The 17277-nt window shown below is 37.6% G+C and overlaps 2 protein-coding genes and 1 non-coding gene across 8 annotated transcripts in view; 2 read left to right on the top strand and 1 right to left on the bottom strand.

The window, feature by feature from the left end:
* Positions 1–17277, top strand: part of Smg6 (SMG6 nonsense mediated mRNA decay factor) — a 234817-nt gene that overhangs the window by 180898 nt on the left and 36642 nt on the right. The gene's annotated exons all lie outside the window — the stretch shown is intronic.
* Trnav-cac (transfer RNA valine (anticodon CAC)) lies at positions 816–887 on the top strand. The gene has a single exon. It is a non-coding gene; the product is annotated as a tRNA-Val (tRNA).
* Positions 11628–17277, bottom strand: part of Hic1 (HIC ZBTB transcriptional repressor 1) — a 50384-nt gene continuing 44734 nt past the window's right edge. The window contains exons 2-5 of one of the 3 annotated variants that reach the window (XR_013436260.1): positions 14706–14807; positions 13913–13989; positions 13412–13510; positions 11628–11829 (exon numbers count right to left, since the gene is read on the bottom strand). The gene's annotated coding sequence lies outside the window, so the exon portion shown is untranslated. Of the gene's footprint in view, positions 11830–11905; positions 13511–13912; positions 13990–14705; positions 14808–17277 lie in introns of those variants that run through there. The other 2 variants (XR_013436262.1, XR_013436261.1) reach the window with 2 other exon arrangements.

Raw genomic sequence — 17277 nt, 5'->3', positions numbered from 1 at the left:
TCAACTGACAGTTGATTTTTGTTTTTATTTTTATGTATTTATTCATTTATTTATTGTGGGGTTACAGATTGAACCTAGGACCTGAAGCGTGCTAGGCAAACACTCTACCACTAAGTTACCTATTTTTTGTTTTTTTTTTTTTGTTGTTGTTGTTTTTTAATATTTATTTTTTAGTTGTAGTTGGACATGATTCCTTTATTTCACTTATTTATTTTTATGTCATGCTGAGGATTGAACCCAGGGTCTCGCATGTGCAAGGCGAGCACTCTACCACTGAGCCACAATCCCAGCCCCCTCATTTTTGTTTTTATGTTTGTTTTACTCATTTATTATTCCTCTACTAGCCTGTCAACAATTTGTTTTTATTTACTATTCTAATCCTTAGTGTTTACAACAGTTTGTAGGGCAAACTGCCACTAATAAATACTCATTGAATGAATACATAAATTAGTTGAAGAAACTCACCTGTATAAAGGTGTCTCAGCCTATAGTACTTTTGGATAGACTTTTTTTTTTTTTTTGAGGGACTGCAGATCCATCCCAGCTTCTCATGCATTCTCAGTAAGTACTCCGTCACTGAGCTACACCCTCAACCCCAGGTTTTTTACCTATTGTGTTGAATTTTTTAGTCAGGATTATTAAAATATAATATAAATACATAGAATAATTAATTAACTCACCAATTGGCCAGGCACGGTGGCACATCCCTGTAATCTGTGACTCAAGGGGCTGAGGGTAGGATTGCAAGTTCAGGGCCAGCCTCAGCAATCTAGCAAGACCCTATCTCAATATAGAAAATAAAAACAGGGAGGCTAGGGATATAGCTCAGTTGGTAGAGTGCTTGCCTCACATGCACAAGGCCCTGGGTTCAATGCCCAGTACCACCAAAAAGAAAGAAAGAAAATGAAAATGGGCTGGGGATTTGTGGCTCAGTGGCTAAGCACCCCTAGGCTCAATCCCTGGTACCAAATTAGTTAATTAATTAATTAATTCACCAATTGGATAATGTTTGACAAAAATATACAATAGTATAGATACCTCCACGATCATGCTGGGGAACATTTCCAATTTCATTAAATTATCCAGAAAATCATCCATTTCTCTAAAAAAATTTTTGAGTGGGTGGGTACTGAGCTACATACCCAGTCCTTTTTATTATTTTAAGACAGGGTCTTGCTAAGTTGGTGAGGCTGGCCATGAACCTACAATCCTCATGCCTCTGCTTCCTGAGTCACTGGGATTACAAGTGTGTGCCACCATGCCCAGCACTATTCGTTCTTTTTTTAAATTATGATCTAATAATCTTTTTTCTTATGTTTCATTGATTTTGAGACTGTATTTTTGTACCATTTAAAATTGAATACATAGTTACTAAGTGATTATTAAGTACACTATTATTGTCTGAATTACTCTTTTGACCTACTTGATATGATAAAGTGGTATTGGTTCACAATTGCAATTGTGTTTTTTATGTTTCCTTCTTGTATTTCAGAGAGTTTTGCTTTCTACATTTTCTTTCCATTTCATTCTTGCTTTGTATCCTATTTGGGTTTTTGTTTTGTTTTACCCAACAGAATTTTGCCTATCCCCCACTCCTTTTTTTTTTCTTTAATCTCATTCTTTTAAGAATGTCTCTTCTAAACCGTATATGATGTATTTAAATATTTTTGTTGAAATCTAACAAAATTAAACATTCAAAACAATTCAATGAAACATACATAGAACATTGATTATATGCAACCACCACCTCTGTACCTATTACATTTTAATTCTTCATTGTAATTTTTTAAATAAAATACTTTTAATTATTTTCTCTACTTATCAACTAGAAGAATTCAATAGGATATTATAGTCTCTCATTTTAGTTTGGATAATGTTTAGCTTCAAGAAACATAAAATCCTAAAGCAACAGTAAATTAAGGTAGAGGGAGATTTCCCTCTCAAGGGAAAGAAGCCCAGGTTTTCTGGCTTGGCATTCTGTAGTATCACAAAGAGCCTTTGCTCACTTTGTTGCTTTGCTGTACATGGCTTTCATTTTCAGTGAGAAAGAGACTACTTCTTTTAAGCACCTGTCCTAGGAGTTCATATCCATTTCTGACTATATCCTATTGGCCAGAACTAAGTCATGTGGCCAGACCTAACTATGGTAAATACTAGTAAATATTTTTATTCTAGGCAGCCATGTGCATAGCTAAAATTTAGGATGTTCCATTACAGAGGAAGAGGAAAGCAGATAACAGGAAACAACCAGCAGTTTCTGCTACACTACCTCATGTACAGATGTAGCACTTGCAACTTATTCCTACTTTTACCACCTACCAATTTCCTAGCTTTTAAAGGTGTCAAGATTTTTTTTTTATTCTCATTTGTTACATATGATAGCAGAATGCATTACAATTCATATTATACATATAGAACACAACTTTTCATATCTCTGGTTTACACAAAGTAGAGTCACACCATTTGTGTCTTCATACATGTCCTTAGGGTAATGATGTCCATCTCATTCTACTGTCTTTCCTACCCTCATGCACCCTCCCTTCCCCCTCCCTTCCCTCAATGAGATTTTATTAATAATAATAGCCATTAGTTTCCAGTATGGCAGTATTTAATCGTCATAATAACCCCTGCTTAGGATAAATATTGTTATTATCCCTATTTTTCAGAAAGATAAAGCACCTTACTTAATGTCAACATCCAGCAATTCAGACCCATGCCACAGTGCCTAGAGTAATCACTATACATTGTAATAACTTCAGAATCATTTAATTTTTTACAATACATATCTTTTCTTTGAAGAATAATTTCTGACAATTGCGTTGTTTTAGAATCCTATTAATATCACTTATATAGAATTATCTTACCCTTTCTGCTTTTTGCCACTTATGTTTTTGTTTTGCAGTACAGGGGGTTGAACCCAGGGACACTCTACCATTGATAAACATTTCCAGCCCTTTTTTATTTTTCATTTTGAGACAGGATCTGGCTGTAGAGACTGACCTCAAACTTACTGTCTTTCTGCCTCAGCCTCCTGAGTCAGCTGGGATTACAAGAGTGCCTCACAACCCCTGACCTTGCCATATCTTTTTTTAATACAATATATTTACTTTTGTTCTTCAGAATTTTATTGTTTTGTTTAGTCTTTTAATCTTTTTTTTTTTTGAGATGTTGAAACATAGATGAAAGTAAAGAGAATAGTATAACAAACCACTATGTAGATTGAGCAGGTATTTTTGCCAATATTTTTTTCAATCTTTTTTTTTTTTTTCAGAAAGTTAGAACTCATTTATTTGGAACCTGTCCTTTCTAGATCCAACTAAGCTTCATCTTTATTTTAATAACTTTGAATTACATTTATGTTTTAGAACTCTATTTTAGAAGCCCTATTTTGCAAGTGGGCAGTGACAGTAAACTCTGGGTATCTCAGCTATGTTAATGCAGGGCTCTATAGTAGTTCCTGAGTCATGGTCACTGTTAGAAGCTGGGATTCTGCTTGCTCTCACACATGGAGTTTTCCTATGAAGTTTCATTAGGGTTCCAAGGTTGTGATGGAAATTCTTATTTCCACTGCAGTAGTGACTACATGACAATTTCTAAGGTGTGGAATAGTAAAAGGTTTCTTAGACAAAGGGTGCCAAGAATTTTAAGTTAAATCATCCTCCTCTACAATGGCAAATATACACATATAATTTCTTAGTGATGTGTCAGAATCAAAGAGAATGAGCAAGACATGGTTTGAAATAAAACAGTTTACCAGAGGTTTGTTTTTATCTTGCATTATGGGTATTTTACTTTTCACCTTTTGTTATTATTTTTTTATTTTTTTATTGGTTGTTCAAAACATTACAAAGCTCATGATATATCATCTTTCATACATTTGACTCAACTGGGTTATGAACTCCCATTTTTACCCCAAATACAAATTGCAGAATCACATCGGATACACACTCACATTTTTACATAATGGCATATTAGTGACTGTTGTATTCTGCTACCTTTCCTATCCCCTACTATCCCCCCACCCCTCCCCTCCCATCTTCCCTCTCTATCTCATCTGCTGTTGTTCAATTCTCTCCCTTGTTTCCCCCCCTTCCCCTCACAATCTCTTATATGTAATTTTCTGTAACATTGAGGGTCTCCTACCATTTCCATATGCTTTCCCTTCTCTCTCCCTTTCTCTCCCCCCACTCGTCTCTGTTTAGTGTTAACCTTTTCCTCATGCTCTTCCTCCCTGTTCTGTTCTTAGTTGCTCTCTTTATATCAAAGAAGACATTTGGCATTTGTTTTTTAAGGATTGGCTAGCTTCGCTTAGCATAATCTGTTCTAATGCCATCCATTTCCCTGCAAATTCTGTGATTTTGTCATTTTTAGTGCTGCGTAATACTCCATTGTGTATAGATGCCACTTTTTTTTATCCATTCATCTATTGAAGGGCATCTAGGTTGGTTCCACAGTCTAGCTATTGTGAATTGTGCCGCTATGATCATTGATGTGGCAGTATCCCTATAGTACGCTCTTTTAAGATCCTCAGGGAATAGTCTGAGGAGGGCGATAGCTGGGTCAAATGGTGGATCCATTCCCAGCTTTCCCAGGTATCTCCATACTGCTTTCCAAATTGGCCTTACCAATTTGCAGTCCCACCAGCAGTGTACAAGTGTACCCTTTTCCCCACATCCTCGCCAACACTTATTGTTGTTTGACTTCATAATGGCTGCCAATCTTACTGGAGTGAGATGGTATCTTAGGGTGGTTTTGATTTGCATTTCTCTGACTGCTAGAGATGGTGAGCATTTTTTCATGTACTTGTTGATTGATTGTCCTCCTCTGTGAAGTGTCTGTTCAGGTCCTTGGCCCATTTGTTGATTGGGTTATTTGTTATCTTATTGTTTAATTTTTTGAGTTCTTTGTATATTCTGGATATTAGGGCTCTATCTGAAGTGTGAGGGGTAAAAATTTGTTCCCAGGATATAGGCTCTCTATTTACCTCTCTTATTGTTTCTCTTGCTGAGAAAAAACTTTATAGTTTAAGTAAGTCCCATTTATTTATTCTTGTTATTAACTCTTGGGCTATGGGTGTCCTATTAAGGAATTTGGAGCCCGATCCCACAGTATGTAGATCGTAGCCAACTTTTTCTTCTATCTAGATGCAGTGTCTCTAATTTGATATCTAGCTCTTTGATCCATTTTGAGTTAACTTTTGTGCATGGCGAGAGAAAGGGATTCAATTTCATTTTGTTGCATATGGATTTCCAATTTTCCCAGCACCATTTGTTGAAGATGCTATCCTTCCTCCATTGCATGCTTTTAGCCCCTTTATCAGATATAAGAAAATTGTAATTTTGTGGATTGGTTTCTGTGTCCTTGTACCATTGGTTCACCTGCCTGTTTTGGTACCAGTACCACGCTGTTTTTGTTACAATTGCTTTGTAGTACAGTTTGAACTCTGATATCGCTGTACCTCCAGATTCACACTTCCTGCTTAGAATTGCTTTTGCTATTCTGGGTCTTTTGTTTTTCCATATGAATTTCATGATTGCTTTATCTATTTCTACAAGAAATGCCGTTGGGATTTTAATTGGCATCGTATTAAACCTGTAGAGAACTTTGGGTAATATCGCCATTTTGATGATGTTAGTTCTGTCTATCCATGAACAGGGTACATATTTCCATCTTCTAAGTTCTTCTTCTATCTCTCTCTTTAGGGTTCTGTAGTTTTCATTGTATAAATCTTTCACCTCTTTTGTTAGATTGATTCCCAAGTATTTTATTTTCTTTGAGGATATTGTGAATGGAGTGGTTTTCCTCATTTCCATTTCAGAAGTTTTGTTGCTGATATACAGGAATGCCTTTGATTTATGCGTGTTGATTTTATATCCTGCCACTTTGCTGAATTCATTTATTAACTCTAGTAGTTTCTTTGTAGACCCTTTTGGGTCTGTTAAATATATTATCATGTCATCCACAAATATCGATAATTTAAGTTCTTCTTTTCCTATTTTTATGCCTTTAATTTCTTTTGTCTGTCTAATTGCTCTGGCTAGTATTTCAGGAACTAAATTGAATAGAAGTGGTGATAGAGGGCATCCCTGTCTTGTTCCAGATTTTAGAGGGAATGCCTTCAGTTTTTCTCCATTTAGGATGATGCTAGCCTGAGGTTTAGCATATATAGCTTTTACAATGTTGAGGTAAGTACCTGTTATCCCTAGTTTTTCTAGTGTTTTGAACATAAAGTGTTGCTATACTTTGTCAAATGCTTTTTCTGCATCTATTGAGATGATCATATGGTTCTTGTCTTTAAGTCTATTGATGTGGTGAAAAGTATTTATTGATTTCTGTGTATTGAACCAGCCTTGCATCTCAGGGATGAATCCTACATGATCATGGTGCACAATTTTTTTTTATATGCTTTTGTATTCGATTCGCCAGGATTTTATTAATCTTTTTTTTAATTGGTTTGATTACTTTTCTTGTCTCGCTGCCATACTTTTGTTTCTAAAGATTTTTAATCAAGTCTCATTCATTGTACAGAAAATACTTTAGGAGATATTTCTAAGTATTTTGTCTTAAGCATAATCTACATACTATTATTATACATTTCTAAATTAATAATTTGTTAATATGACAGGGTCCGCTTCACATTTCCCAGATTATCTCCAAAATGCTGTTTCACAGTTGGTTTACGAAAAGGAAGATCTAAACAAGCTCCATATTTTGTATTTCATTGATATGACTCTTAATGACTCTTTCGATGTTTAACAGTTTCCCTATCTTCCTTTTGTTATGCTGTTTGTTAAAACTTTTTAAATGTTCTCAATTGTTTACTAATACAGAATTCTGCTGGGGTACGTGTTTAAGAATTTATATTATTGTCCGAAAGAAAAACGTGTATTATCTTTGCTAATCTGAGAGTGTCTGCTTTTGCCCTACTAAATTAATGGCTTCTAGTTGGGGCATATTTGCTTCTATTGGGGCAAATATGTCTGAGACCAAACGTATTTGTATGATGTTTATTTTTTTAAAATGCTTGCAGGGGCCAGGCGCGATAGCATGTGCCTGTAATCCCAGCGGCTTGTGAGATGGAGGCAGGAGGATCGCGAGTTCAAAAAACCACCCTCAGTAATTTTATCGAGGCACTAAGCAACTCAGTGAGACCCTGTGGCTAATAAAATACAAAATAGGGCTGGGATGTGGCTCGGTGGTCGAGTGCCCCTGAATTCAATCCCTGGTACCCAAAACCAAAAATTTAAAAAAAAAAAAAATGCTTGCAGGGTTTTTTTGTTTTTATTATTTTTGGAAATAAAGACTGCGCCAAAATATTTCTGGATCACAAATGACAGATGTCTGAATAGGTATAGGTGTGCTTTTTATTCTGTGCCAGAAATTACTAAGTGATTATGGCACTCTCCATTGAAGACACAGATGCCTTCAAAACAAGAAACAGAACAAAAAAACATGATTTTGCCATTCCTAATGAAGGTGTTGGTCTCTTTAAGTTTCGTAGCATGACTGTTCAGACGTTAAATCTTTCCTTTTTTCCTCCATTCTTTCTCATTTAAAAAAAAAATTAGGGGCTGGGGATGTGGCTCAAGCAGTATCGCGCTTGCCTGGCGTGCGTGCAGCCCGGGTTCGATCCTCAGCACCACATACAAACAAAGATGTTGTGTCTGCCGATAACTAAAAAATTAATATTAAAAATTCTCTCTCTCTGTCTCTCTCTCTCTCTCTCTCTCTCTCTCTCTCTCTCTCTCTCTCTCTTAAAAAAAAGAAAAAAAATTATTGTTCTTTTCCTATCAGTCCTCTTAATTCTGGAATAACTTGTAAAGATTTGGGTTATGTGTCCACATTTTTAATTTTTTCCCCCAATATTTTCAACTGTATTTTCTCCTCTGTATTATAGTAGAGGCTCCATCAAGTCATTTATTTTACTAATTCAGTTTTCTGGTCTTTTTCTTTTTTCTTTTTTCTTTTTTTTTTATGGGGGAGTTTTGTTTTCAGTTTTCTATTCTATTTAACTGCTGCTCACTGCATTTCCTATGGTTTTTCCTGGTTGTTTTTCTCTATATAACTGCCTAATCTAGATTGAAATGCAGTTACTTGATTCTTACTTTTATTGAGGTTTAGTAATATTCAGTAATGTTAAGTTTAAACTCAGTTAATTTGATTGATTGATTGATTGAGAAGAGGTCTCCCTGTGTTGCCCAGTAAAAATTCAAACTCCTGAACTCAAATGATCCTCCTGCCTCAGCCTCCTGAGTAACTAGGACTATAGGCATACACCACCACACCCAGCTGCTTAGTGCTTTTTGTGTTCTATTTAAGAAATGTTTGAAACTCTGTTAAATTTAAAAGAAGAAGAAGAAGAAGAAAGAAAGAAATGTTTGCTTGTCAGGAAAATAGTCTATATTTTCTTCAAGAGGTTGTATTATCTTTCATGTTTAGGTTTATGGTCCTGGACCTTATATATGGCATGAGGTAGGAGCAAGGTTAATTTTTTTCCATATAGATATCTAACTAACCCAGAATCATTTATTGAAAGATCAGTTTTCCCCACTGAATCACATGTTGCCTTGTCATCCATCAGGTGGTTATATATATTTGGATCTCTTTCTAGACTCTGTTCTGCTCTAGTGGTTTATTCATCTATCTTTGTGCCACTACTATGAAATCTTATTAACTTAAGGTTTCTAAAATTTGTGCTTATTTTTTCAATGACTTTTTGTACTAATTCCTCAGATTGGTACCTTTCTGTAATGCCTTTTTATTTATTTGGTGAATTATTTTTCCATCCTTAGCTATATTTGTTTTGAGTTTAGATGGTTCTTAAGATTTTCAGGTACAGATAAAGGGAAAAGAGGAACGTTTGATTTACACTATTGGAGTTAAACTCTTCTAAAGGATAGTAGAGAAGCAGCTAGGGCTAGATGTCACTATAGCTAAATCCAGTGTTTATTGCAGTAGACCAAATTTCTCAACTTAGTGTTCCTATTCTAGTTTTTTTGCCTCTGTTAGAAGCCAGCCAGGGCAGGGGTCGTAGCTCAGTGGTAGAATGCCTACCATGTGTGAGATCCTGGGATCGATCCCCAGCACCAGAAAAAGAAAAAGAAAGCAACTGTCCTCCTTCTGCCTCATCTAATCACCCACATTAATTGTAAACCTAGCCCATTAGCCTTGGTAAAACCTAGGTGTACCCTTCTAACGTATCCCCGCACACCTTGGCTCTTGTCCTAGTTCTTCCAAGGTAAGGTTATTATTAGTGAGGTACTGCTGCTAAGCTTTCCTTTGTGTTCTTATTGAGCCCACAAAGTGTGGAACATCAGTTGTCCTTTTTCCTCATTCCAGTCTCCTCTGCAGTTTATCTTGCATAAAATTCCTCAAAGTTTCTGGTATGTAGTTGCTTTTTTCTTCAGTCATTTCACTAGAGAACTGGAAGGGTAGATGAGTTAGAAATATGCATTTGATTTTGTTTTTATTTTTTTATTAGTTGTTCAAAACATTACAAAGCTCTTGACATATTTCATACATTTGATTCAAGCAGATTATGAACTCCCATTTTTACCCCGTATACATATTGCAGATTCACATCGGTTCCACATCCACTTTTTTACATACTGCCATACTAGTGTGTGTTGTATTCTGCTGCCCTTCCTATCCTCTACTATCCCCCCTCCCCTCTCCTCCCATCTTCTCTCTCTACCCCATCTACTGTAATTCATTTCTCTCTCTTTTTTTCCCCCTTTCCCCTCACTTCCTCTTATATGTAATTTTGTATAACAATGAGGGTCTCCTTCCTTTACCAAGAAACATGCATTTGAAGTCCTTCTAATTAGAGGTTGATGCTAGTTTTTTTAAAAATGTATTTCTAGCCTTTCAGGTTGGATACTTTGAAAGTTATTGGTCATTTTATTAAGGTAGGCATTGTACTTAGAATGTGTTTGCACGGGTTTGATACTTCATAACAAATAGCTCTGCTATTCTCCTATAAAACTCAATTTCCTGGCTTGGCTCCCCGCAGCGTGCGCGCGCACACACACACACACACACACACACACACACACACACAGAGACAATCTGGATATAAGAGAGAATCACAGCCCAAAGGCCCATTAAGAGAAGGAGGAAGACAGTGACAAATATCTAGAATGAAGTAGGAGTGATTGTTTTGACACTCCTGAGTTTCAGATGATCTGCCTATGTGCCTTCATTTGATAAAAATGCCACATGGCTCTCTTGGCAATTATGTAAGAGAAACTGACCCTTTGATTAGGGATAACCCAAGGAACCCTTTGAGAATTTTGTGTGCTTGGGGAGCCAAAGCCCTTTCCCAGGCCAACTTGTCTATGGCTCAGCTGGGGAGCAGGGGCTGTTTTCTATATTCTTTGTAATTCTAGTGCAGGTCATAATTCTCAGGAATTGGTAAGTAAGAAAGAGTACATATTTAGATATTTGGAGCTCATTATTCCTTCATGTTTTGCTTTTTAGTATAGTTAAAGATTTATTTAGCTCTAAGTTTTATTCTCAACTTCAGTGAAAACAGCACAGAAATTTTTCAATTTTTATATTTTATTTCAAATATAAGAACTTAAAATAGACCCTCCATTGACATTTTTTGAAGAGAAAAGTAATAAGGGGAAATTTAACTTCATAGTTAAAAATCTAAGCTTCAGGAGCTAGGGTTGTGGCTCAGCAGTAGAGCATTTGCCTAGCATGTATGAGGCCCTGAGTTCGATCGTCAGTACCACACATAAATAAATAAAATAAAGGTATTGTGTCCAACTATAGCTAAAAAATAGATTTTTAAAAAATATATTTTAAAAATCTAATCTTCAATGGTAAATATTTCTCCTTTCCTTAAGAATTAGGCCTGATTAAGGTTCATACCCACCAGTATGGAGTGGAAGAAGGTAAATCACAACTAAAGACCTTGGCACTTCTGTAAGAAATTTAAATAACAGGCAGACATATAGAGATTCATAACATGTACTTGGTGCCAGCTAAACCACAGAGAAGATACTGTATTTGTGGTCCAGGGAAGTTTAAATATTTGTGGTCAAACTTAAAATTCAACATAAAACTCTCATGTGTGATGGAAGCTTTCCAGAAACTACATGGAGGGTGTGCAAGCTGCATAATCTCTCAAAGGCCTCTTCTCTCACTGAACTGAGCTAGAAAAGCTAGTTCTCCTTCCTTTATACTGTGTAATAGTGTGTAGACTCCCTGGCACTCCAGTTACCAACCCAGGAAGCCCTCTCTGCTTTGTGGCTCACTCCTGATCAATTGTCATCTAAAATCCTGTCCCTGTCTATCTTATAGAAAATAACAATATTTCTTCCTCACCCAGATAGATACTCTGTCCTTCTTATCCTGCCTTATTTTTCTCACAGTGCTTCCCACCACTATCTGATTATCTATCTCACAGGAATATTAGGCTCCATGAGAGCAGGAACATTGTTTTATCCTTTGCTAAATTTTTGTGCCTTTAATAGGGCCTGCCATACCATAGCAGATGCTTAATATTTATTGAATACGTTCAGTGGGACACTTTAAAATGTTTGGAAAGTATGGTCTTGGGAGAAAAGAAATGTATTTCCTGGGCAGCATGCAGACTAGGTGCACATACATACATATTCTTTTCACGTGCTTTTGTGTCACAAATGCAGCCCTCTGTGTCCAGCCTTTTGTCCTTTGAGACCCTACCTGACTAAGGAATATGTGGTTGCTGACTACTCCCAGGCCTGCTGAACTTGAGCATGACTGATGGACTTGGGTCATCTTCAGGAGTTTTCTCCTCTTTGCTTTTCTTTCTGCCTTTACCAGTTCTTCCTGTCAGTCCTGCCAACACAGAGAAATGTATTACAATAAACATGTTAAGTTTTCTGGGTCAGTTCCAAAAGTTAATTATTGATAATCCTTAGCATTTGCTATAAAATGTGCTTTATCTATAAAAACTAAGAAGCTCATAGATAATCACATGTGAAAATATATGCATAAATTAAAGTATACTCTCAGGATGGGGAACAGAGGGTCTAGAAACCAGAGGTGAGTAAGATGATTTTGTTTTTAAAATTCAACCTTTTGTGTGCCATTTGTTTGTATCATGTGCTATCTTGTTGTTGTTGTTGTTATTTATTTTGGGTATCAGGTATTGAATCAAAGGCACTCAAACACAGGGCCACATCCCCATCCTATTTTGTATTTTATTTAGAGACAGGGTCTTACTAAGTTGCTTGGTGCCTCATCATTGCTGAGGCTAGCTTTGAACTCACAATCCTCACAGCCTCCTGAGCTGCTGTGATTACAGGCATGCACCACCATACCCAGCTTCATGTGCTGTGTTTTTAAACCACATGTACTATGCAGCCTTAGTTTGGCCCAACACTTGAAGCTAGGTTTCCACCATGTCATGAATGCCTCTCAGATGAGATGCTCTCTTTGAGCTTCTTTACTGATTTATCAGCAAAAGTGACTTTATCCTAAACAAAAGAATTCAGTGACAACTTTTAGTTATATGTTGGCATTTTTAAAAAGTTTAGCCAGGTATGGTAGAGTACACCTGTAATCCCAGCAACTCAGGAGGCTGAGACAGGAGGATCACAAGTTCAAGGCCAACCTTAGCAATTTAGTGTGAGGCCCTAAGCAACTTAATGAGATGCTGTCTCAAAATAAAAAAGAAGGGTTTGAGATGTAGCTCAGTGGCTAAGCATCCCTGGGTTCAATCTGTGATACCAAAAAGAAAATTCAATAAGATATAGTCCATGCTTGTATAATTTTGTCAAAATGGATTCTGCTGTTGTGTATAACTAAAAAGAACCAATTAAAAAAAAGTTTAAAGCCACACTGAGCAACTTAGTAAGAGCCTGTCTAAACATAAAAATAAATAAAGGATGGGGGAATGTAGCTCAGAGCATTTGCTTAGCATGTGTATGAGCTGGGTTAGATCCCAAGTACTGCAAAAATAATAATAATAATACTGGTCTGGGGTTGTGGCTCAGTGGTAGAGCACTCGCCTAGCACGGGTGAGGCACTGGGTTCGATCCTGTGCACCACATAAAGATAAATAAATAAAGGTATAGTGTCCATCTTTTACAACTAAATAAAAATATTTTTTTTAAATGTACTAATACTGGGCCTAGAAGTATAGGTCAGTGATAGAATGGCCTGCCTATTATGCTTCAGGCCTTGGATTTGATCCCCAATGACACATACACACAAAAGTTGAGGCTGCATGTAGGTTTCCCTAGTACAGGCTGGTACAATTTTATCCTCTTTCTTCTGTCTTATCAGTATATAGCACTGAAACTATACTTCAAAGTAGTTTATAACTGTTCGCATATCCTTCTAGGTTTGTGCTTCAAACGTAGAGTAAGCCCCATTCATAGTTGGTGTCTTTTAAGCCTGTTCTTGGTTTACTTACTTGGAAAGATTTAATAAATAACCAGAAATAGGGCTTGGAGTGTAGTTCAGTGGTAGAACACATGCCTAGCATGTTCATACCCTGGTTCAATCACCAGCACTGCACACAAAAAAAAAAAAAAAAAAGAAAAGAAAAGAAAAGAAAAACAGTTTTATTTATATATATATAATTATATATATATATACACACAGCAGCTTATTTGCCTCTTTTTCAAAACCTTCAGGATATACAACATAAACTTGGTGATCAAGAATGGATCACACACACACACACAAAAAAAGAATGGATCACATGAGATATCAACTCTAATGCCATTTTACCAGAATGACCTGCAGAAAAATACATCTTTCTATTCTAGATGTAAGTCATAGTTTTCATTACGCTCTGTGCTAATCAGAAGAAAACACTAGATAATTCCTTTAGTCCTTTAATAAAATGAGCATGATCAGATTTCAGTAAAGATTAAATGAAATAAGCATAGCTAGGTGTGGTAGTACATACCTGCAATCCCAGTAATTTGGGAGGCTGAGGCAGGAGGATCTTAAGTTCAAGGACAGCCTCCACAGTTTAGCTGGACTCTGTCTCAAAAAAAATAAGGGCTGGGAATGTAACTCACAGGTACAGCACCCCTGGATTTAATCCCCATTATTGCAAAGTAATAATAATAATAGCAATAATAAAAATAAATAAATATTTCTAGACTTTTAAAATAAGTCTCTCTCACTGGCCACAGTGGCACATGCCTATCATCCCAGAGGCTGAGGCAGGAGAATCAAAAGTTTAGAGCCAGACTTAGCAACTTTTTGAAGCCCTAAGCAACTTAGTGAGACCCTGTCTTAATAAAAAGAGCTGGGGGGGGCTGGGTTGTGACTCAGTTGTAAAGCACTTGCAGAGCATGTATGAGGCACTGGGTTTGATCCCAGCACTAAATAAAAATAAAGTAAAGGTATTGTGTCCATCTACAACTTTAAAAAAAAAGTGCTAGGGATGTGGCTCAGTGGACAAGTGCCCATGGGTTTGATCCCTGGTGCAAAAAATTTAAAAAAAATTTTTTTTAAAAAGTCTCTTTCAATGTATGTTTTGCTAGTGAGGGGAGGACTGTTAAGAGGACTCCAAAGAGTTATAATCCAGTCACACATCTCATTCCTGTTCATCTTCCCAGATCATTCTGCAGTTTCTGTTGTTTTCTGTAATTCCTGCACATTCCTTCAAATCCTCCACCATTCTCATTTCTATCCTTTCATCTATTGCTCTTATCTTGTGGTTTTAGATGTCAAAAACCTATTAGATTTACCTTGTAGGCTAAGATTTAGGTCCAGCAAGAAGTTAGGCAGGCTTCAGGTAGCTTTGCAGAAGGCAGGGCAAGTGTGCTACAGTCAGATATCCCAGGATTCTCCTAGAAACAGAAACCCACAAGTGAGCCCTTGAAGGAAAACAACAAAACATTACTTTTGAAATAAAACCATACTGTCCTGGGCATTTCAGTCCTTCCCATGCTGGCCTCCTTTCGGCACCATTCCTTTCACCCAACTCTCAGCCCTGGCACACACTTCCATGAACATGCCACCTGCCTTCTTGCTCAGGCCCTATCCTTTGGCTGCACAGTTTATTTTTTCCACATCCTCACCGTCTTCCAGCTCCAAGTTAAATAACCCTCACAGATGGCTTGTTCCATCAGAGCTGTTTAAGAACTCAGGACAGTGAACTGGTGTTCAGAAGGAGCTGCCAAAGCCCAAGACTGCCCTTGCTCTGATAGCTCAAGACAATTTTGTCATCAGCTCCCTGAAAATCCATGAACAGCAAGCAGAAATGCTAGCAGGTGAGGGTGGAGGGATGTCTGTTTAATACTGTAAGCCTCCAACATCTAGCAACTAGTTAGTTCTCATTTAGATTTACAAGTCAGAATCTGGAGCTGGATACATTGCATACTCCATTTTCCACAAAAGACAGCGAGAGCACTTTGTAGTTGGCAATTCTCCCCCACTTTTTTATAGCATGGAAACCCAACAGGAAATGGCAGTCCCATTTGTGTATGGGCTCATGCTTAAGTCCTTGCTGAACCTCTTGGTGACCTCCTGAGAGGTCTAGATCTCTGCCCTGCCTGACCTGAAGGGCAGTATTCCCAGCTGTCAGCACGCCCTTGGGAAGAGCGGGAACTTCAGATGCCTATTGGAAATCCTGCAGAGACAAGACCCAGAATTTCACCCTTCCTTTCCTGTCAGCACAGACAAGGAGGTTTCCTGCCTGCCTTGTCATCAGCTTTGGAGCACTTTCCTTCTACACCCTCCTATGTATTCAGTTGTCTATAAGATTTGCCCCTTTCATTTTCCCAGCACCCTCCTTCTCAGGTGGGCCGGTTAATTAAGCCCTCATGACAGGCAACCTTTTCCTTGTCCTTACAGGTACTCTTCTGAGACTTGAGACCTCTCTGGTCAGGACCTGCCTCTCAATCCCTTCCTTTTTGCTCTTCTGTAACTGCAGCCTTAGTAAAAAGATTTCTCTGAGGTCTCCAAGGGAGGGCAGTATGTGCCATTTGCTGCTATAGGAGTCTCTACCTCAGTAAGCAGAGTTCCCTTGAGAGACTGCCTCCCTTCCTCTGATAAAGGGCATATTGGCAGCTTCTCTGCTTGAACTCTGGCATAGCAGAGCAGGGTACAGTGGCATGTTCAGAGTGGTCTGGCCAGACAAAGGAAAGTTAACTTTCAGCCCAGAGAACAGACAGTTGAATGAAGAAGCTTCCCCTGGAAAGAGAAAGGAATGGGAAGTGAAGGAAAATTTTATGGCAGAGAAGTGTTCCCTGAGAACTCAGTCAGAAATCAGCATCTCTTCTTTAAGCCTGGTCTTTCCACTTTTCCACTGAGAAGGGGGAAGGGGATATGCAAACTATTGTTTTCTCTTCTCCTCCATCATACCTTGTTCTAAGATCAAGGGTTGACTGATGTTGCTTGAATAGTAAGTTTCTGGGGTTGGTAGATTTGAGGAGCTTTTGGGCACCAGAGAGAAGGAGGAAGCTTTGATTTATTTTCCAGTACCTATGTCTTCTGGTGGACTTTATTCTTTTTTTTTTTTTTAAGTTGTTGATAGACCTTTATATGTGGTGCTGAGAATCCAGCCTAGTGCCTCATACATGCCAAGCAAGCACTGAGCCACAGCCACAGCCCCTGGACTTTATTTATTTATTTTTATGTGATGCTGAGGATCGAACCCAGGGCTTTGTATGCCCTAGACAAGCGCTTTATCACTGAGCCACAACCCCAGCCCCCCCTGGACTTTATTCTTTATAGTGCATCCAGTATAAGTTCAAGACTGTATAGCACAGAGAACTTTCAAGGGACATTCATATATAGGTCTTACCTGAGCATCCAGCAGTGACTAGTTTTATATATTCATTCAACTCATTGTCTGATCAGTAGAGGTCTTGTCCATAATGCATCCAGGAAAATGAAATAAATGAATGAGAGAACTTCTTTTAGGGCAGGTACCCTGGTAAATATTTAATTTCAGTATTTTTGCTCTTGCCTGTAGCTTAGCCAAGCACCCAGTTTCTGTTCATGTAAATGCAAGTTGATCACAGTTGTTTATTTTGTCCTGGATGTCTTTGGGCCTCTGCTGAGCCAAGACAGGTACTGTATCCTTTAAGTAAGAAGGGCTTGAAGTAGGTCCCTTTCTGTCTGCAAAAGTACCATAACCTTCTTGAGAGCCATCTAGTATAAAGACTGAACAAAGACTTGAGTTCAAATCCCAGCTTCAACACTGAAAAAATATTCATTTTCTCTGCAGTTCAGTTTCCTCTTTCTTTTTCTGTCTCACAGGATTACTGTGATAATCAGATTAAATATCTTAATGCCTAGCAACTATCATTCATA

This window comes from Ictidomys tridecemlineatus, chromosome 3 (assembly GCF_052094955.1).
Source record: "Ictidomys tridecemlineatus isolate mIctTri1 chromosome 3, mIctTri1.hap1, whole genome shotgun sequence".
In the NCBI taxonomy this organism is placed as follows: Eukaryota; Metazoa; Chordata; class Mammalia; order Rodentia; family Sciuridae; genus Ictidomys; species Ictidomys tridecemlineatus.
The sequence above is the reverse complement of the archived record's forward strand: the minus strand, read 5'-3'. Positions and strand labels throughout refer to the sequence as shown.